Source organism: Leptopilina boulardi, unplaced genomic scaffold, assembly GCF_019393585.1.
Source record: "Leptopilina boulardi isolate dan_hultmark-lab unplaced genomic scaffold, ZJU_Lbou_2.1 LbouV2_353, whole genome shotgun sequence".
Taxonomy (NCBI): Eukaryota; Metazoa; Arthropoda; class Insecta; order Hymenoptera; family Figitidae; genus Leptopilina; species Leptopilina boulardi.
The window spans coordinates 978,138-1,001,497 of NW_026137922.1; positions in this window are offsets into that span (position 1 = coordinate 978,138).

The window sequence follows — 23,360 nt, forward strand, 5'->3', positions numbered from 1 at the left end:
ACGAATCTGAAGTCAGTTTTTCAAAATTCAGAATGGCGGATCCAATATGGCGGACGAATTTTTAAAAATTCTTTGAATTTGCTTGAAACTTTTTACTCGGGGGTTTTGGAAGTCGCTGATTATGAATCTGAAGTCCTAGCGTTCTGAGATGCCTGAAAGCTTCCTCAAACACAACTTTTCCTTAATTTTTCTTTACTCTCTGCTATGATTTAGAAGAAAATTAGGTACAATATTTGTAGATAAAATTATTCACCTTGTTGCGAGTCAAAGAAACTGTATAAATCGAAAGGAAGAAAACGAATAATCAAATAATGTGTCAGATTCAGTACATTTCATTATTAACTGATTAACTGAGTTTTAGTAACTTCTTAAATGCGGCTGTAATAATAATTTATTTTCATGAATGTTCTTGTAAGTAGTAACAACATTTGAGCATCGTAAAAACATGGACGATATCTAAAATATAAAAGAGCTTATTCAGAAATCGTAAAAATCTTGCACCTTCTGAACTGTAAGATCAGGTAATACTTTACCTTTTTTTGAAATGGATATTGCCAAAACTCCCTCCGCTTTTCTCAAAAGCTTCGCTTTTTTTGCTTGTCTTTCAGAACAACCAAATTCGGAAGCAATCTGACGAATAGTCCAACATTCAGGAGCTATTGTCAGTATCGATAAGCGTGAAGAATCGTTTTCAGGGAGAGAAGCAAATTTCTCTTTAAGACCACATAATAATTCTTCTAATTCATCCTCTCTCGATAAAAATTTTTTTTTTCGCGGTGGTTCATCAGGTTTGCTTGAATTTTCTACTGAATTATCTTGGTTACATCTTTTTCTACATTCGTAACATATCCTAGAGAACGAAGAAATCTGAGGAAATACCTTTAGTAAGTTCTTCGATATTTTTCTCAAACCTGATCCCTTATGATTTTCTCGATTAAGGGGATTGATGCATCGATCTCCGTGGGTTGAACCACCAAAAAACTGTTCTTTACTCTCTGACATGATATAAAATGAAATTAGGTACTAAATTTGTGGATTCACTTTGTTAGGAAGCAAAGAAACTGTGAAAAACGAAATTAAGAAAAAAAACAAAAATGTAAATCGAACAATTCACCTTGTCATAAAATGGTAAAACACAAAATGAAAACGCAAGAATGAAAACGAATAACAAAAAAAATCAGTTAATGAAATAATTTAATTTATTAGGAAACGAATAAAACAAAAGAAACGAAACATCAATTTATGTTATTGAATCTGAGTTCAATACTATGAATGAAATGATCCTCCTTATCAGGAAGCGACAAAGACAAGAAAAAAACGGGTAATCTTTAATTTTTAAGTAATAAATCTCACCAACTCAAGAGTACAAGTAATTTTCTTAAATAAATCACATCTAAAACTATACACGTTAATTTGACACACTGAGGGATCAATAAAAACATTTGAACATCGTGAAAAAAATGACAATCGCTAAAACATATGAAGATCACTAAAACATAAGACCATCGTTATAACCTTTTAGAGGCCAATTTTATATAACTATTTTTACAGTTGATACACTGAGGGATTAATAAAAACATTTGAACATCGTGCAAAAAATGACAATCGCTAACAAATATGAAGATCACTAAAACATAAGACCATCGTTATAACCTTTTAGAGGCCAATTCTATATAACTATTTTTACAGTTGACACACTGAGGGATTAATAAAAACAGTGGAACATCGTGAAAAGAATGACAATCGCTAAAACATATCTTACGAAGTCTGAATAAGCTCTTTTATATTTTAGATATCGTCCATGTTTTTACGATGCTCAAATGTTGTTACTACTTACAAGAACATTCATGAAAATAAATTATTATTACAGCCGCATTTAAGAAGTAACTAAAACTCAGTTAATCAGTTAATAATGAAATGTACTAAATCAGACACATTATTTGATTATTCGTTTCCTTCCTTTCGATTTATACAGTTTCTTTGACTCGCAACAAGGTGAATAATTTTATCTACAAATATTGTACCTAATTTTCTTCTAAATCATAGCAGAGAGTAAAGAAAAATTAAGGAAAAGTTGTGTTTGAGGAAGCTTTCAGGCATCTCAGAACGCTAGGACTTCAGATTCATAATCAGCGACTTCCAAAACCCCCGAGTAAAAAGTTTCAAGCAAATTCAAAGAATTTTTAAAAATTCGTCCGCCATATTGGATCCGCCATTCTAAATTTTGAAAAACTGACTTCAGATTCGTAATCAGCGACCTCGAAAACCCCCGTGTAAAAAGTTTCAAGCAAATTCAATGAATTTTTAAAAATTCGTCCGCCATATTGGATACGCCATTTTGAATTTTGAAAAACTGACTTCAGATTCGTAATCAGCGACCTCGAAAACCCCCGAGTAACAAGTTTCAAGCAAATTCAATTAATTTTTAAAAAATAATCCGCCATATTGGATCCGCCATTTTGAATTTTGAAAAACTGACTTCAGATTCGTAATCAGCGACCTCGAAAACCCCCGAGTAACAAGTTTCAAGCAAATTCAATTAATTTTTAAAAAATAATCCGCCATATTGGATCCGCCATTTTGAATTTTGAAAAACTGACTTCAGATTCGTAATCAGCGACCTCGAAAACCCCCGAGTAACAAGTTTCAAGCAAATTAAATTAATTTTTAAAAAATAATCCGCCATATTGGATCCGCCATTTTGAATTTTGAAAAACTGACTTCAGATTCGTAATCAGCGACCCCAAAAACATTAAAATATGTGGTGACCTAAAATTTTTGCATAATTTTCTAAAAGAAATTAATAATTATATTTACTTATTTCTCAAGTTAGCCGCTTCCACTTGACATAGTAAGGACGCCATTTTGAATTTTCAATCCTGCCACTTTGCAATTGAAAGGGGATGAGTTTACGAGTATTTTCATCTATTACATGTTTATTTTTATTGCATAGAATTTTGGACATAGCTTTGGGCCGGTTGACGTGAAACGTCCCATATATGTATTTACAAAGTATGAAGCAGAATATTATTATTGAAACAATTATTCATTATTTAATAATTAATAATAGGTGTCCCACTGTTTAACACAAACCTTAAAAACAAGAAAAATGTATCAAGTTCCAAAAACTTGAAATTTTATGGTAGTACCAAAAAGTGTCCAAAAATATATAAAATTGACATATTAATATCTCTTTGAAAAAAAGTGTTCCACTGTTTGTCACTCTCCCCTACATACATATATACATATAAATGAATATTTTTTTTTATTTTTAAAACAAAAATGGAAGAAGATTAAGATTTTAGACGATGATGTTCTTATGCCATTTTCAATCGTCTAGATAGAGAAACGCAATGTTAAACAAAGAAGTACTTATGTTATATTTCTTGGTGTAAGAAAGAAAGGTATGCGTTACCTATTCAGTTTTACACTTTCTTTATAGCTTTTTCACGTGATAAAGGGAGAAAGAAATAATTACCTGGGTCCTCAGAGTTATTAATTAATCCTTCTTAACAGATTGCAGGTCAAGCTAACCCTCATTTGCAAAATAAAGATATACCTTTTTCTCTCCATAACTTGTTCTTTTCTCTGTCACCGAAAACCCAGCAGGGGTCCGGACGGAATGAATGAATGAATGAATGAATACCAAGATTATTATAGTTAATACTTCGTGATTAAAAAACTCACCCATAAGGCTAAACTTTTTTTTCACTTAGTACGCTACTGGAATTTTGCCCCGTATATAAAAATAATTTACAATGTCTGAAAGCAACAATTTTGTGAATTTGTTAACTAACATTAGTTTCGATATTGCTAGTATTTACATTAAATAAAAATATGACAGAAATAATTAAAAAATAAAGAAAAGAGCAGTTGCAGTTGCCTGCAATTCAACTGCCTACAGGAAAACTGCATACAGTAAACTGCACAAAGTAAAAATGTATACAAGCTAATTTTGAAATAAAAAATTTTAAATTAAAATTATAATCTGCATACAATTAAAATGTATACGGTTCAACTGCATACGGCAAAACTGTATACGAATTAATTTAATAATATTTTATTTAAAAAATTAATTCTCATTTAACTGCACACCGTTAAACTGCATACAGCAATAATGCACACAAATTAATTATTAGAGATAAATTTATAAAATTGAAATTAAAAACTACATACAGTTAAAATGTATAGGGCAAAACTGCACACAAGGTAAATCAATAATTTTTTATAAAAAAATTATTTGCGTTTAAATTGCATACCGTTCAACTGCGTACAGCAAAAATGCACACGAATTAAATTGATAAAAAAATTTTTTATTTAAATTCAAAAATTAATTGCATACCGTTAAACTGCATACGAGAAAACTGTAAACGAATTGATTAAGAAATAAATTCAAATATCGTTAAATTGCATACTTTTCAACTGCATACGCGTCAACTGTATGCAGCCAAATTCTCAGCAGTGAGAATTACATTGTTTACATTATGTTTAAAATGTGAATAACCTGGATACATCCAACGAAAAGAAACACGAAAATGTTTTATTCTACGCAAATCAACATATTTTTAATTCTATGCAATTAAATTCTGCACTATGTTACTTATTAAAAATAATTTAATTTTTGGAAATTAAAATTTTAAATGTTTGTAAATTTGAATTATGGAAGATTTTTTAAATTCATTTTTGTAACAACTAATTAACTAATTAAAATTTAATCCATTATCTTAAATTAAATTCTCATTTTATTTGTGGAAATTTTTTTTAAGTTAAATATAATTCATTTAAATTACAATTTATTATTAATTAAAAACCTCAATTGAATAAAATATATAATATACATTTTAGATTTTATATTATATGAGAAAGGCGCTCTTAGATGTAAAACATAAACATTTAACATTAATGAAAATAAATAATAATAAAATAACAATTAAATTAAACGTAAATCAATGGAACGCAAATAAAAAAAATCACATGGAACGAAAATAAATTACAAAAAAACATCAATGATGTGTATAATTGGAAATTGGCAAATAGGGCAAGTGTTTTGTTCATACAAAATATTGCATTGATAACACATGCACAAGTGCCTGCATGGCATCAGGAGGCAATTAGCTTGTCGATCCAGGCAAATGCAACATCTTTTTCTCGCCTGACCTTCAGGACCATTCTCTTGTCTCTCAATTGCTTGTCCTTCGACTACTTAAAATTATACAAAAATATGTTGGTTTAAAAAATATATTAACGAAAATTTTAGAAACAGCGTGAAAATTAAATTTCGGAAGATACGTTACTTGTATTTAATTTATCCTATATCACGGTGGGTTTTAAACAATTTTAACCTAAAAGTGCTCCCACTGTAAATTTCTTTCCATATATTGAATCTGGACACTTTTCTGAGTGTTTTGCAAAAAAAAACAAAATCTTTTATCGAGCCGTTTTTGAGAAAATCGATTTTTTAGGTTAAGAAATTTAATTTTTGTATTTTTATTTAAAGTATTTGCAGGATCGTAATAAAATAAACATTTTTATGTAAATACATTATTTTTATGTGTTAAAATGAATTTGAAATAATAATGGCAATTTAAAAACAATGTCTTGTTTATAAGGAACTAAGTAAGTTTCTTTAGACGTGAATACTGTTGTATTCACAAACAGCTTGCAAAATTCTTTTTGAGTAATCAGGGTGATTATAGGACACTTTATGTTTTTCCCAAACATTTTTAAAATCGTGATGCACAGCCTCCATCGCTTGCTCACTGAATGGTCCTAAGCCTACTTGCTTTTCTTTACAAAAATCTGTTACTACATAATTTTGAAAACTTGCATCCAAATCATTACCGAAACATGCATCAACAACGTTTTTAAAGTCTTCAAACACTTTTACATATTTCAGAATTTCCAAGTTTGATGCTCTTCGTAGAAGGTCTACTTTGTGTAACAGAATTTTGCAGGAATTCCCTTTAAAAGATGGACCAGTATTCGTTATTTCACGTTGAACATGACATTCTGTTGCCCAAGCCAACGCCTCTTTTTCAAATTGTTTTAGAAGACTTCCAAATACTACGTTTGCCACGCCTAACATCAAATGCAGTTCTGGTGGCGGAATGAGATCGAGAAATGTTTTGTCGCTATCAGTGATCAGTAATAGGGGGTTGATACAGTTGTAAAAATTCTTTGCTTCTGATTTTATTGCGCCGGCATCACACCATTTATTGTAATTTTCGAGCGTATTGTTAGTTGTTCTGTAAATGCCACAAGTATGAAGTTGATTTTTTTTAGCAAAACACCAAGTACATGGAAAGTTACTACTGTGCGACATTATACTCGCTAAAATATTGGCTAACTTCAAATCGGTCGCAATAGTAACATCAAACGAACAAATATTCAATTCCGTCCATAATTGGGCAACATTTTCGTAATTCTCCTGCGTTTTTGGAGCCACAGTCAGTAAAAAGAGTTTTTTTACGCCAGAATCTTTAAAACCTTTTGCTGCAATGCCATCCTCGTACGTAGAACGTCTAGTTAAAGCTTTTTCATTTTCCAGCGATTGGACTGACAAACATATCTTTCAAAATCCCCCTCCACCGTCAATACTGATTTTCAAATGCATTTCAGACACTTGTCGTTCTTCCTTTACATGCTCAATAAAAGCAGGTAGATCTGTACAGCAAATTACAGTTTTTGCATCTTTGGATACTTTGTTTGCTGTAATATTTAAAAAATTAAATTATTTGCAGCCGAAATACTTATCGACAGAATGAGTTTTAGTTTTGAGCTTCTCTTTCAATTCGCATTCAATAATTCTTCTATTCTTTGTAGCTACACGTATAGCTGAAGCGACTTGCTGTGTGGCGCGATTGGATAGATTTAAATTTGATTTTATTTTAAATATATCGTCTGCACTAATTGTCGATTGTTTTGATGTGTCTTGTTTCTTTTTGTCAATAATAATCTGCAAAGGTTTTCCACCGAAACGTTGACTAAGTTGCAATGTTGAACTTCTCGCACTTGAATCCTCATTAATCGTTTTTTTCTTAATTACAGATGCAATAACTTGATCTTGTACTTTTTGAGAAGAACTGCTTAAACAAGCACTTAAATTTTCAACTAAATAGGATGAAGAACACTTGTGAGAAACACCTCTTGCTATTATTGAAAAGCAACGGCTGCAACGTTTTTCCTGATCTGGAATATTTTCTTTTTCTGAAATAAAAATTTCAAAAAAAATATATAAAAATATTTTAAATCAGAAATTTTCAATGAGATTACTTACGATTTACAATATTTGAAATATTGTCCAGTGGTCGTCGATCTCTATTTTCTTGTGGAAAATATAATTTTTGAGATTTTAAAGCGAGTTCACAAAGGTGACATGTACATTTTGTCTGAACTTTTGATCGGGTTTTTGGCAAGTAAAAGTTTGACAAATCAGGAAATAGTAACTCCTTATTTTTTCCACTTTTCACTTCGTAAATATTTCTTTTGCATGTACTACATAAAGCGCAAGGTATTCTTTCGTCATCAACATAGTCGGGAAACAATTTTTCAATGGCAGCTTTTAACATTTTCTTAATTTCAAACATTTCTTTCGTTTTACGAAAACATAATAAACAAATTTTTAAACTATTTTCATCATGTGTTCTCGCGTGGTCCTTCGATATTTTTAAACGTCAAAATTTATTACATATAAGGTTGTGTATAAAAATTGAATGCGGAAAAACAATTACATACAAATTTAGAGGTCGCACCTTAATGATTTTAATTTTTTTAGTGATTCTCCATAAAAAAATTGTAATAACACTACAAAATACTTTTATTTCTAAAACTGCATTTTAGTATTAATTTTCATTACGATCGTGCAAATACTTTAAATAAAAATACAAAAATTAAATTTTTTAACCTAAAAAATCGATTTTCTCAAAAACGGCTCGATAAAAGACTTTGGTTTTTTTTGCAAAACACTCAGAAAAGTGTCCAGATTCAATATATGGAAAGACATTTACAGTGGGAGCACTTTTAGGTTAAAATTGTTTAAAACCTACCGTGATATATAAGAAAAATAAAGTATTTTAGCATTTTTAAATATTCCAGAAAGAATTCTACCCCTAAATTGAATCAAATTGGTGACCTGATAGTTTGTGAAAAGAAAGCTCTAAAGTATTACCTGTTTCATTCATTATAAAATTATGTAAAAGTCAATTTTTTTCCACACTATTTTACGGAATTTCAATTACTTGAAATTTTTTCAATTAATTATGTTTGAAAATTCAATTATTTCCAAAAAAAGTGAATCAATATTTTTTCGAAACTTAATTTTTTTAGAACTTTTAATAAAATTCAAAAAAATAAAATAAAAGTCAAAAAAACAAACTCGAGCACGTGAGGATTAATAAATTGTTTTTTACTATTTTAATAAAGTTTTTGAAAATTGAATTTTTTCGATGGTCTTATGCTTACGTCTTGGCACTGCGTTATTCAAATTCCTCTCAAACTAGATATCCATCCGAAAAGTCTCATTATTATCAAAAGAAATTTCGATGTGCTGATTCATTGTGATATATTGTCAGAATTATGTTAACGTTAATGTTCTCTCATTGTGCATAGAATACGTTTTTCATTTGTTTTATTTTTACCAAGGACTGACACGGACACGAAACGACACGAAAATCAACGTTTGTGTCGTGTCGTGTCCAAACACGACACGACATTTTTTGTCCGTGAAAGTCTCTGATTTTTACTGAATTGTAGTTAACATTTAAGAAAACGTAACTTTTTATTTTCCTTTTATTTAGGAATATAATGCAGATAAAGTTTACATAAATTACACAGCCACACAAAAAAAAAAAAGTACCCGGGCCGGGAAATGAGACCATCATTTCTTGATGTATTTTGATGCGCTGAACACGAATCTGAAGTCCGTTTAGCTCCATCACGTCAGGATTTTGACATAACCTCAAAAAACATAGCTGATTTTATATGACAGGAGAAATTTTTTAAATAATGGCAGATTTGCTTGAATCTTGTTACTCGGGGGTTTTTGGGGTCGCTGATTACGAATTTAACGTCAGATTTAATAAATTCAAAATGGCGGATCCAATATGGCGGACGAATTTTTAAAAAGTAGTTGGATTTTTACGAAAATTGGTATCTAGGGGTTTTGGGAGTCGCTGATTACAAATTTATCGTCAGATTATTCAAATTCAAAATGGCGGATCCAATATGGCGGACAAATTTTTAAAAAGTAGTTGGATTTTTACAAAAATTGGTATCATGGGGTTTTTTGGAGTCGCTGATTACGAATTTAACGTCAGATTATTCAAATGTAAAATGGCAGATATAGTACGGTGGTCAAATATCTTTATGTTTCTACATGTGTCTGCATCCAGGGTACCTCCACGCGGTGACGGTGGACAACGGAGTTTGTCCGCTATCCGGCTAAGTCCCTGGATAATGGCTTTGATGCCGTCATAGCAGACACACGTAGGAAACGTATTACGATGCAGAGACTCGGAACCCCAGTATCGGCCAAGTTACATAAAAATTCAACTATTTTTTAAAAACTCGTCCGCCATATTGGATCCGCCATTTTGAATTTGAATAATCTGACGATAAATTTGTAATCAGCGACTCCCAAAACCCCTAGATACCAATTTTCGTAAAAATCCAACTACTTTTTAAAAATTCGTCCGCCATATTGAATCCGCCATTTTGAATTTTATAAATCTGACGTTAAATTCGTAATCAGCGACCCCAAAAACCCCCGAGTAACAAGATTCAAACAAATCTGCCATTATTTAAAAAATTTCTCCTGCCATTTAAAATCAGCTATGTTTTTTGAGGTTATGTCAAAATCCTGACGTGATGGAGCTAAATGGACTTCAGATTCGTGTTCAGCGCATCAAAATACATCAAGAAATGGTGGTCTCATTCCCCGGCCCGGGTACTTTTTTTTTTTGTGTGGCTGTGTTATTTAATTATTCATTAAAAATAAATAAAATTAATGTTTAAATGTACATAAGTCATTTTTCTCTCTTTTTTCTCTTAATAAATATAAATTTTAAAATAATAAAACTGAATAAAAGCAGCAAAACTAACTGGATAACAAAGGAACAAAGAACGAAAAAACAAGAATATTCTTCTTAAAAAACACGAATAAAATTGTCGATTCGTACTCTACAAATAGGACATAGAGGATTGTCGTACATGGCATTACATTGTCCGCACTTACATAAATGTAAGCAGGGCATAAGAAGAATACGAGAATCATCTTCAAGGCATTTACAACACCGAAAATTTGGATTCCTAGCTTCTTGAATTTCGTCTAAAGATATAAAAAAATATCAATATTAAAAAATATTTAATATTGACGCGCATATATTTTTATTGCGTGAAAAATTATTACTAGGAAGTTGCCCTGCTGGAGCTGCTAAAACAGCTGGAGGTCTTCCGGGACCTCTAGGTCTCCCAGGCCCTCTTGCTCGTCCTTGATGTCTTGCTCCTCTTTGACCTCTTGCAGCACCTTGTCCTCTTGGACGTCCTCGACCCCTTTGACGCACGGCACCTACAGGAGGATCAGCTATCCCAGCTTGAACAGCAGCAGGTTGTTCTCTTTGGTTTCTTAAACCTATAGCAACACCTTGTCTCCGTGGACGACCTGGACCTCTTCGGAAAAATCCACCTCCATTGGGACCAGCTGGCAAAAATTGTTCCGGAGCAACTGGTGGAAATTGTAGCGGCTCGGCGGACGCTACTTGTAAAACCTTTGGATTTTCATGAGGTGGAGCTTGGCGATTTAGATCTACTTTGTAACCAATGATTTTTTAATGATGCTGAATGTTAAGAAAAATCAATTAATTAAATCAAAGTTACAAAAGGGAAGACTCGAATAAATTGTTTGTTGGGCGCCAGTCCTTTCTTGGGACAAAATAAAAATAAATAAATAATTAAGGGACAAAAGAATTAAATTGATTAAATAGATTAAATAAATTTTTCTTTAATCATTGAATTAGTCTGGAAAAATACACAAGGCCATCAGGCAAATTATTTTTGAAGACTGTCAAATTCGATAATTAAATCAAAATTATTCTTGATTGTCAAATTAGTCTGAAGAGTACACACGGCCACCAGGCTTTTACTCAAAGACAGTCAAATTCAATAATCAAGGGAAACTCAAAGCAAAGAAATGATTCAAAATTCAAATTAAATTAAAATAGTCTTCCTTTTACTCGGCCTGCCGCAGTCCCAATTCTTGGTGAACAGTAGAGAGGGCGGTTCGGAAAAGCCATATTCGAAATGATTTAATTTTTAAATTAAATAAAACATGAGATTTTCTAAACAAAAGATTAACAAATTTCTTTATTTTAAATTTTTGAACATGATAAAAAAAATTGAGTCAAGACTCGATATAATACAAAATAATAATAATAATACTTATTCTTTCTTTTTTTAAAAAAGAATAAGGATTCTTTAATTCGAGGAATGGAAAAAAGATGAAAATGGAAAATTGAAATAGATACAATAATAATTAAATTAAATGAATGACATTTCAATCAATTTTAATTAAATTTAAATTTAATACAATACATAAATAAAAAGGGATTACAGACATTAATTCTTAATATTAAATGATTATTAAATAAGATTTTTCCATTTATTGAATCTATACTGTGATTTCGTCTAGTAAATTTTTATATTAAAATATCTTTTTAAGGGCATAATAAACAAAGTTATTTAATATTTTGAAAAATAAATAAACCTTTGTGATTTGTAAAATTGTAAATTTTACAACGTCACAACTTGTAGTAGAGGTTCTGGATTTTCAGGAACTAGTGGTTGGTCTAGATGTTCTTGAGCTGCTTGAGGATCTGGACGTACACCAAGTTCTTCTGGCTCCACAACAATATTATCACGTACTATAGATAATTTACATTCATAAGATATATATTATGTATTTTTTAAGATTAGTTGGTTTTTATTGTTTGTCATTTAATTTTAAATGATAATTAAATTTAAATATTATAAATTACCCATTTTTACTGATCAGTAATTTATACGTGACGAGATTCATTTCTTACTATTAATTAATTTCCGATAATTTTATATTCGATAGGAAAATATGCTTCATTATATTTTTCTTCCTTTCAGGATCCAGTAGCCATGCTCTCCTTAATCTGTCCTCAATTGCATTCAAGTCTTTATATAAAAAATAATTTAATATACATTTTATGTAATATGGAGAATTATTTTTTAATTCTAGGTATAAATTTGAATTGTTCAATTTAGATTTTACACTGAATATTGCATGATTTCCATTCAAATAGTTATTAGGATACCTGACAGCATCTGGATATTAAGGGCATTCTATGGACGTCCTTAGAATATCCGGAAACAAGGATATCCATAGTGTGTCCTTTGGATACTCTAGAGATATCCTAATTTCCGCTTATGAATATGAAGCCTGTATAGGTTCTCCTGAAATATTCTTTGCTGTCTGGCATTAAATAATATAATTTATAGATGTGTACAAAAAATAGTCGTCTCAAAAAAATATCTATTCGACTCCACTTTTCGTGTATTTTGCACACATCTAATATTTTGCATTAAGAAAACAATAAAGTAAAGTAAGTTTATAATTCTTAAATTTAACTGAAATTTTCAGTTTCATCCTAACTTAAACATTTCTAAATGAAATATAGAAATATTTAACCTGGGACATTTTCATTTCTTTCCAATAACTCAGGATCGACCAAATCACCATTCACATATGGGACTTCGGCTATACATAAAATTAAATACATATACATATATGTATTTCGGGGCCGTCCATAAACTACTTCACCCGTTTTTAATACTTTTTGGACCCCCTCTCCCAAAAATTGGTAACGTAGTTTATGGACGGCCCTTTCTTAGATAAAACGGGAATTATGATTGTTTATATGTTTTCATTTTTCTGTCATAATTTAAGACTTATCACATTTTTTGCAAAGAGTAATATTTGAACTTTCCAAATTAAACAACAGATGTATTTCAATAATATCGTCAAAACTTACGTCGACAAAGATCGTTTTCATATTCATGTCGTCTCTGAAAACTGATAGCAGTGTTTAAAAATTCTTGGATGGAAATTCTATATATAAAGAAAAATTTAATTAATATATTCATTTATATCGGTTTAAATAAATATAAAGTGGATCAGAATTTCTCGAAGTGATTACCTAAATTTTTTAAAGTAATTCTTGTTCAACAGCAAATCATTTATTTTATTCCTACAGTTATTACTTAAATTTTTCAATTGTTAAAAAAAATTTATTAAAGTTATTAACAATTGAGGGGCTGGATGCTATAAGGAGATACGCGTGAAAGTAGAAGTTCTTGCGCACAGCAAATGTGCGGCTGCGCGAAGGGACAATGAACAGCGTGCGTATCAACTTATAGCATCCAGCCCCTCAATTTAATTTTTCAATTATCTTAAATTAAAAAAATTTTCTCAAAATCCGGTTGACTTATTTAAAAGTAAGAAAAAGAGTTTTTCTGTTTTAAAATGTAGTTTACAAAAATAATTTTTGTTTTAAAAATTTTTTATTTTTAATAGTTTTTAAAATTGTTTATTTATAATCCGTTTGTGAAATTCTGAGCAAAGAATATTGATATTATATAATATAATTACCGTTCCATGTCCAATTTATCCTGGCACTGTAATATATGTAGGTCATCCATAATTGACTTTCTTTTTCTCGAACGGCGAACATTGTGCCCGTCGCGCAGTCTCTCAAAATCTAAATCTTGACCTCTGGAGAATTCGTGTAGTCTCTCTATTAATAATATTTAACAATTTTATACTCTTATACAATAATGTTATATATTTCAGAGAAATACAATGTAGAACCAGAAAATTTACCATGAAATGTGTATGCGTTACGCCTAGTTCCAATAAATCTCTCTGGTAACTGTCTATTGAAGGCCTCTAACTCATTGTTAGTCCTTATGGGACACTGATAGGCCGATACAATATAGGCTCTTGGGAGCCACTGGCGCCTTACATAAGCCATATATTCAAGTATCCGTGGAAAGTCGTTTGCGACAATATCAGCGTGTTCTTGAATAATATTCAATGCTTCTCTGAACATATTTGCTGGAAGAAGGGCTAGGCTCATTATCATCCATAAAACTTGTTTTGGAGCGTCCAATAATCCCAAGCTTTTCCACATTCTCAGTAGCGCTTGAATAAAATGAAACCAGCATCCTCTTAGCAATGGATTTGGCAGGACTTCTCGAATTGCAGACTGCGGAGTGGCTTCAAAATCTCCCATTATAGATATCCCGTCCCTTGACATTTGAGGAACAAGCTCTAAAATTTTCCTCCAAATTGCGACGTACAATGCTGTAGTTTTAGCTTCAGCGAGAACCCAAAATCCTGCAAATACATGTATTGAAACTAACCACGTCCGCGTGTCGAACATGCACAGTGTACAATTGCATCATTCTAGGTCTCGGCGGACATATCTGCAATTCAGACTTTAAATAAATAATTATTATAACGGGATGCACGAAAATGTCTCAATTGTTATTTTACCAAATTGTCACTGTCAAGAATTATGAATGTCCTGTATTGTCATTGTCCTTATTTGTCATAATCCCGAATAGTCGTCTCAAATTCTCACTGTCTGTAATTGCAAATTGGCAAACTCTAGAAATGTCTCAAATTGTCAATATTTACAATTGTTTGTATAGAAGCTAAATGTCCCTAAAGTATTTTAACAATTTATATAGATAAATATCTGACGTCAAAAGTTCCATCCATCGAATATGATGTTCCTGTTGCAAAAGCTTCTAACATTCTGTCTGTAGCGAAAAGAAGAGCAACAGTATTGTCGTTCCCAGTGACTGAACCATGGAACATCCCTTCTGTACATTCTAAATTTAAAAGTTGAAGACGTTCTCCAAAAGACAGTAAATCCTCGGGTATGGGACCTCTATTTATCATCATCTGCCTATACATTGTGGCTCGGATCGACTCGTAGTTAACTAAGCGTGAAACTTCATCAGGGAAACTACAATTAATAATATTAGTCTTAATCAAATTTTTTTAATAAAAATAAAAATTATTTATTGAGAAATTCAATAATTTTTTTTAATAAATGAGTACTATATTATTTTTAATTTTCTTATATACCCCATGCAAACTCGATCAAATATGTTTCTAAGCGTTCGAAGACCTCTAGCTGCAAAAGCTTCTCTTTTCAGAGTTAGCCTTAATTGCGCCAACTGGAGAGACAAATTGTCTTCTGCATGGAGAAGGTGTTCAGTTCGTTTTTCAATACGCCCTGTTATTGTGTTAAATCTAATCATTCCAATACAATGTCTATTCCGTTTTGAAGCACATCGATAGTCTTGGTATGGATAAATTTGAGGACGACTTTCCTTATGGTAAAAAAATCCACTATTATAATATTTAAATGTTTTTCTCCTTTGGCCATTGACTTGTAACATAATATTGTCATCTTCGACTCCATCTACAGCTTCACCATTCACATTACCATTTTGTCCTTCACCATCAATCTGTGCCGAATTTCCACCTTCTTCATTTACGACTTGATTATTTTGGTTATCATTTGCTACTTGAATACCATTCTCTCTCATATCACCTACATTTCTTCCAGCATTTTCCATTTCATCATTCACAACATTGTTATTTTGGACTTCATTTACGACTTCATCATTCAAGTTACCATTTTGCATTTCACCTACGACCTGTGCCAAATTTTCATTTTCTCCGTTTATAATTCCATTATTTTGATTATCATTTTCTATTTGAACACCATTCTCTCTGATACCATCTTCATCTCTTCTAGCGTTTTCAACTTCGTTATTCATTTGGCCTTCAACTTGTGCCATGTTTTCATATTCTGGCTCATTTAAGGCATGATCTCGATTATTGTCTTCCCTATAAATTCCATTTTCGTCTTCAATATTAGCCTCCATTCTAAAAATTTGTTATACATCAATTAGACAATATTTTGTTTTAGTTAAACATTATGTTAAATATAAAATAAAATTGTAATAGAGACATAGCATTTAAATATATAAAATATCTATAATATAGGTACATTTTAATAAAGAAATATAATATCGTTTTTAGTAAAAATATTTTTTGTCAAATTGTAGATTTTTTTCTTTTAGATGAAAACAAAATGACAACTTTTCCACATTAGAAATTTATTTGTAATAAAACAATTTGTATAATTTAATAACCTTTAAATTTTTTTGTTATATTATTAGTATTTATATTAAATTATCTGATAAATAAACACAAAATTATAGAAATTTAAATCCATATCAAAAAGTTAAAAATTCCTTGAATTAAGCCATTACTTTCTAAACACTACATTGATAATTGAAAAAGAAAAAACTAAATTCAATTCTTTACGAAATTTTCAGATTTGTTCGCAATTGATTTAAATATTTACAATTATGTTTTTATAATTTGCTTTTGTTGTTGAGTTACATCAAAATTAGATAATAAAATATGTAAAAATAATAATAGTTAATAGAATTACAAAAAGTAATTTCTTTTATTGTGAAAATTTTAAATGGGAATTTGTATGCATTTGATTTTTAGTTCATATTAAAAAAATATAGTTGTAAAACTTACAACGAAAATATACAATATTTTAAATAAAAGCTGCATATTATTATTTTGATTTAGTTGTTTACACCTTTTTAAAGTCTATGTCAATGATACAGTTTTATTTTATAATTAATTAAGTTTAACCAAAATATATAGAATGTTTGTTATTTTTAATTTTTACTAAAGTAACAAGGTTTTTCCTACCTGTTTACTCCACTGCCTCAATTTAAAGATATCACTCAACACAATCTAATGGCTATTATAAAAGTTGAAATCTAATTCAACCTCCATTTCAATATTTTTGACCTAATATAAACAAAGGAATTCTCACTGCTGAGAATTTGGCTGCATACAGTTGACGCGTATGCAGTTAAAAAGTATGCAATTTAACGATATTTGAATTCATTTCTCAATCAATTCTTTTACAGTTTTCTCGTATGCAGATTAACGGTATGCAATTAATTTTTGAATTTAAATAAAAAATTTTTTTATCAATTTAATTCGTGGACATTTTTGCTGTATGCAGTTGAACGGTATGCAATTTAAACGCAAATAATTTTTTTATAAAAAATTATTGATTTACCTTGTGTGCAGTTTTGCCTTATGCTGTTGAACCGTATACATTTTAACTGTATGCAGTTTTTAATTTCAATTTTATAAATTTATCTCTAATAATTAATTTGTGTGCATTATTGCTGTATGCAGTTTAACGGTATGCAGTTAAATGAAAATTAATTTTTTAAATAAAATATTATTAAATTAATTCGTATACAGTTTTGCCGTATGCAGTTGAACCGTATACATTTTAATTGTATGCAGATTATAATTTTAATTTAAAATTTTTTATTTCAAAATTAGCTTGTATACACTTTTACTTTGTGCAGTTTACTGTATGCAGTTTTCCTGTAGGCAGTTGAATTGCAGGCAACGGCAACCGCCCCAAAGAAACTGGGTAAAAATAACAAAAAAATATTTTGTTTATATAAAATAGTTATTAAAAATATATAAATCATTTAATTAATTATTGATTTTGTTAAATATTATAACAAGGAGGGGGTCCTTTATGTTTATTTCATAAACATTATGCTTCCTCATTGTGTGAAGCAAAAAATTCGCTTCCTCGTGAAGGAAGCAATGAATTTGTCCAATTCAATTGATTGATTTAAAAAATTTCGAGTTAAAAATGTTTTAAATTAATTAAATTTTTTGAAAAATAAAGAAAATTTTAATTAATTTTGAGTGTAACATAAACTTTATATATACGAATCGATTCGTTTTAATGCAAGGAATACAATTATTTTATTCATCAACTTGTATTTAAAAAAAACACAAAATTTTTTAGCTAAAATATGAATTTTCGATTTTTCAATTTTTATTAATTCTCAAATTTTAAATCAACTCTATACTTTATATATACCAACCAATTCGTTTCAATGCAGAGAATAAAATTATTTCATATATAAACATGAATTTAAATAAACACATCATTTTTTAGCTAAAATGAGAATTTTTGATTTTTAACTTTCTTTAATTCTTTAAATTTCAATCAAATTTATACTTTATATATATCAATCGATTCATCTTGACATAAAGAAGACGATTATATTATATATTACCTTAAATTTTTCGATTTAAAAATTTTTTCAATTAAAAAAAAATTTTTGGAAAAAAGACGTTAAAATTTTTTTTTTGGGGTATTTTTAAAAATCCTCTCGTCATTTTTGAGAGATTAATGTGTTAAATAAGCCTACCAAATTTTATCCAAATCCATTAAAACCTGTTAAAGATATCGTGTTCACAAAAACGATCCACACACACATACACACACACACACACACACATACATACACACATACATACATCCGGACAATTGATCAGGATCTCATATAACATGTTTCTATATAGAGGAAAATTTGTTTTCACCATTTTTAAAAATTTTATAAACGAAAGGACTACATAGCTTCCTCCACGAGGAAGCAAAAATACATTATCTTTAAAAAAAACTTAAAGCAATCCCAAATTTGAAACATGTAAAAGCAGCGGTAGTATGTATTTGTTAATTAAGGGTGGTTTAAACAATGCTATGTGTAACAAGTAGGGTGTCCTTTATGTTCATTTCATGAACATTTTGCTTCCTCATTATATGATGCAAAAAATTTGCTTCCTCATGGAAGAAGCAGTAACACTGAAATTAATATACATAAAAAAATTGTGTTTGTTTAAATTCAAGTTTAAACATAAAATTATTGCATTCCTTGCATTATAATAAATCGATTGGTATGTATGATATAAATTTAAATTATTATTATTATTTAAATTGAAAGAGTTAATGAAAGTTTAAAAAAAGGAATACAATTATTTTATATTTGAACATGAATTTAAATAAACACAAAATTTCTTTGTTAAAATGTAAATTTTTTATTTTTTAACTTTCATTAATTGTTTTAATTTAACGCAAATGTATACTTTATACATACCAGTCGATTCGTTTCAATGCAAGGAATACAATTATTTTATGTTTAAACTTGAATTTAAATAAAAACACAATTTTTTAGCTAAGACGTAAATTTTTTATTTCTTAAAATTCATTAATTTTTTAAATTTTATTCAAATGTATACTTTCTATATACTAATTGATTTGTTTCAATGCAAGGAATAAAATTATTTCATATATAAACTTGAATTTAATCAAACACATCATTTTTTAGCTAAAATGAGAATTTTTGATTTTTTAACTTTCATTAATTCTTTAAATTTCAATCAAATCTATACTTTATATATATCAATCGATTCATCTTGACATAAAGAAGACGATTATATTATATATTACCTTAAATTTTTCGATTTAAAAATTTTTTCAATTAAAAAAAAAATTTTGGAAAAAAGACGATAAATTTTTTTTTTTGGGTATTTTTAAAAATCCTCTCGTCATTTTTGAGAGATTAATGTGTTAAATAAGCCTACCAAATTTTACCCAAATCCATTAAAACCTGTTAAAGATATGGTGTTCACAAAAACTATCCACACACACATACACACACACATACATACATCCGGACAATTGATCAGGATCTCATATAACATGTTTCTATATAGAGGAAAATTTGTTTTCACCATTTTTAAAAATTTTATAAACGAAAGGACTACATAGCTTCCTCCACGAGGAAGCAAAAATTAATTAATATAAGTGTTAGTCGTTTAAATATTGCACATTTCTCTCAATATGTTATTAATTTTATAATGAGGAACTAAAATAATTAAATTGCATTATGATGTTTTTTACTTGAACCCTTAGTTTGATTTAATGTGTTTATAAGTTGTTTTTTTTCATTGAACCCTCATGCCAAAGAACTTATAAACACATTAAATTAAAATAATTAAAAATGTTTAAACAATTGAAAATTTTTTTTTTCAAAAAACAAAATCAAAGGCTTTATGCAGAATTATATCATCTTTAAAATAAGACAAAGAACGTCAAAATCGGTTGAAATTTATAGGCTCTATGTTAATTTGTCCACGGCCCACTGTGTAGCGTAGCGCGCGTGGTGCTTGCACGCAATTTTTAAAAATTCATTTAAACTTATTTAACGTATCAGGCCCATTCCGGCTCTTTTTGCAAAATCTTCTGTATATTTTCAGGCATGAATAAATCATAAAAAAGCAAAATTTAATCAGGACCAAATTAAAAAAAAATTCATTTGTTTATAAAAAATTAATTTTGTTTTCATTAAAAATTGAAAAAAAAAATTTTTCTTAAATTTATGAAAAGTTTAAGAAAAAACAAAACTTTTATTTTTTAGCAAGATTTAACCAAATTTAATATTTTCAAAGATATAAGCCATTAAAAAAATGTCTACTTTTGCAAAGCCAAAAATTCATAACTAAAAAATTTGGCCGATTTTTCAAAAATAAAAAAAATTATTTTATTATTTTATTTATTTAAATTTTTATTATTTAAATGCAAAATAATTATTTATATAAATATTCCTCTTCTTGTTACTTTAGTAAATTTCTAGTGAATTGTTCAATATTTTTCATGAATAGACCATTATATAAATTGAATGGTATATCATACATTTAAAAATTCAAGTAATACTTGTAAATTTATTGTAAACAGAAAAATAGAATAATAATTATAAACAAGGAGGGGGTCCTTTATGTTTATTTCATAAACATTATGCTTCCTCATTGTGTGAAGCAAAAAATTCGCTTCCTCGTGAAGGAAGCAATGAATTTCTCCAATTCAATTGATTGATTTAAAAAATTTCGAGTTAAAAATGTTTTAAATTAATTAAATTTTTTGAAAAATAAAGAAAATTTTAATTAATTTTGAGTGTAACATAAACTTTATATATACGAATCGATTCGTTTTAATGCAAGGAATACAATTATTTTATTCATCAACTTGAATTTTAAAAACACACAAAATTTTTTAGCTAAAATATGAATTTTCGATTTTTCAATTTTTATTCATTCTCAAATTTTAAATCAAATCTATACTTTACATATACCAACCAATTCATTCAATGCAGGGAATAAAATTATTTCATATATAATCATGAATTTAAATAAACACATCATTTTTTAGCTAAAATGAGAATTTTTAATTTTTTAACTTTCATTAATTCTTTAAATTTCAATCAAATCTATACTTTATATATATCAATCGATTCATCTTGACATAAAGAAGACGATTATATTATATATTACCTTAAATTTTTCGATTTAAAAATTTTTTCAATTAAAAAAAAAATTTTGGAAAAAAGACGATAAAATTTTTTTTTTTGGGTATTTTTAAAAATCCTCTCGTCATTTTTGAGAGATTAATGTGTTAAATAAGCCTACCAAATTTTACCCAACTCCATTAAAACCTGTTAAAGATAGCGTGTTCACAAAAACTATCCACACACACATACACACACACATACATACATCCGGACAATTGATCAGGATCGCATATAACATGTTTCTATATAGAGGAAAAGAGCCTCGGCAAGCCCCATGCAAAAAATGCCCCTTTTTCGTACCTCGAATTTTGAAACTTTTTTTATGCCAAATGGTTACATATGATGACCCAATAATCCCTGCAAAATTTCAAGATGAGCATGTGCCCCCTTTCCGAAATACAGGGGGTCAAAGGGGGCCATGTCCAAAATTAGAATATGCAATATAATCGAATAATAATGTTAAAAAAATCAGACCAAATGGTTCCCTTAAGATTTTCGTCTGCTGATTACGAATCTGAAGTCCGTTTTTAAAAATTCAAAATGGCGGATCCAATATGGCGGACGACATTTTTAAAAATCGATCCAATTGACTTGAAAATCGTTACTCGGGGGTTTTTGGGGTCGCTGATTACGAATATGATGTCCGTTTTTAAAAATTCAAAATGTCGGATCTAATATAACGTATAAAGGCAAGATTTAAGGCTAAATTCAGCTTGCAAAGGCCAGATGTAATAATTACAAAACCAAAACTCTATTATCACATTCTCAAGCTCACATTCAAAAAAGATGTTTTTAAATGATGTGCTAAAGATATAAATGTTTCTAGATTACTTTTTGTTTTCTATGTAAGCACAAAAAAATATATTTACTAATAAAAAATGGTTAGTGCTTTTTCAATGTTTGTCCACCTTTAGATTCGTAATCAGCGACCCCAAAAACCCCCGAGTAATAAGTTTCAAGTCAATTGGATCGATTTTTAAAAATGTCGTCCGCCATATTAGATCCGACATTTTGAATTTGTGAAAACGGACATCATATTCGTAATCAGCGACCCCAAAAACCCCCGAGTAACAAGTTTTAAGTCAATTGGATCGATATTCAAAAATGTCGTCCGCCATATTGGATCCGCCATTTTGAATTTTTAAAAACGGACTTTAGATTCGTAATCAGCAGACGAAAATCTTAAGGGAACCATTTGTTTTGATTTTTTTTAACATTATTATTCGATTATATTGCATATTCTAATTTTGGACATGGCCCCCTTTGACCCCCTGTATTTCGGAAAGGGGGCACATGCTCATCTTGAAATTTTGCAAGGATTATTGGGTCATCATATGTAACCATTTGGCATAAAAAAAGTTTCAAAATTCGAGGTACGAAAAAGGGGCACTTTTTTCCGAGGCTCTTTGTTTTCACCATTTTTAAAAATTTTATAAACGAAAGGACTACATAGCTTCCTCCACGAGGAAGCAAAAGGATTATATACCTTATGTTTGAACTCAATGTATATTTTAACGTATATATATATATATATATATCAAAACACCTTGACATAGCGTCAATTTTCACATTCTTTGAAAAATAGAATTTTTAAAGTGCTGTAAAATCCATAAATGATCAGATAAAGAGGTAAAAAAAAGTGATTTTGTTTTGTTATTATGTATGCAATAAGCCTATGTAAACAGATTTTCTCTACATTTTCACTTTATTTAAAATCTCTTCCTAACCACCGTGTTTACATTTAAGTAAAACGATTTTTTTTCAATGTAAAAAATGTGAAAAAACCGAGGGGAAATTTACTTGTAAAAATTGTGTACACTTGACTACATCTACACATATTACCATTATTACCTTAATATTACACTTTTTACATGTATTACACATTTAAACAATTACTAATTAAATTATTTGAGATAAAATTTTTTCCCTCGCCGTAATTGAAACATTTTTAATACTTCCATTGACTCCAATTTCGACGGGCAATGTATCTTCAAAATACACGT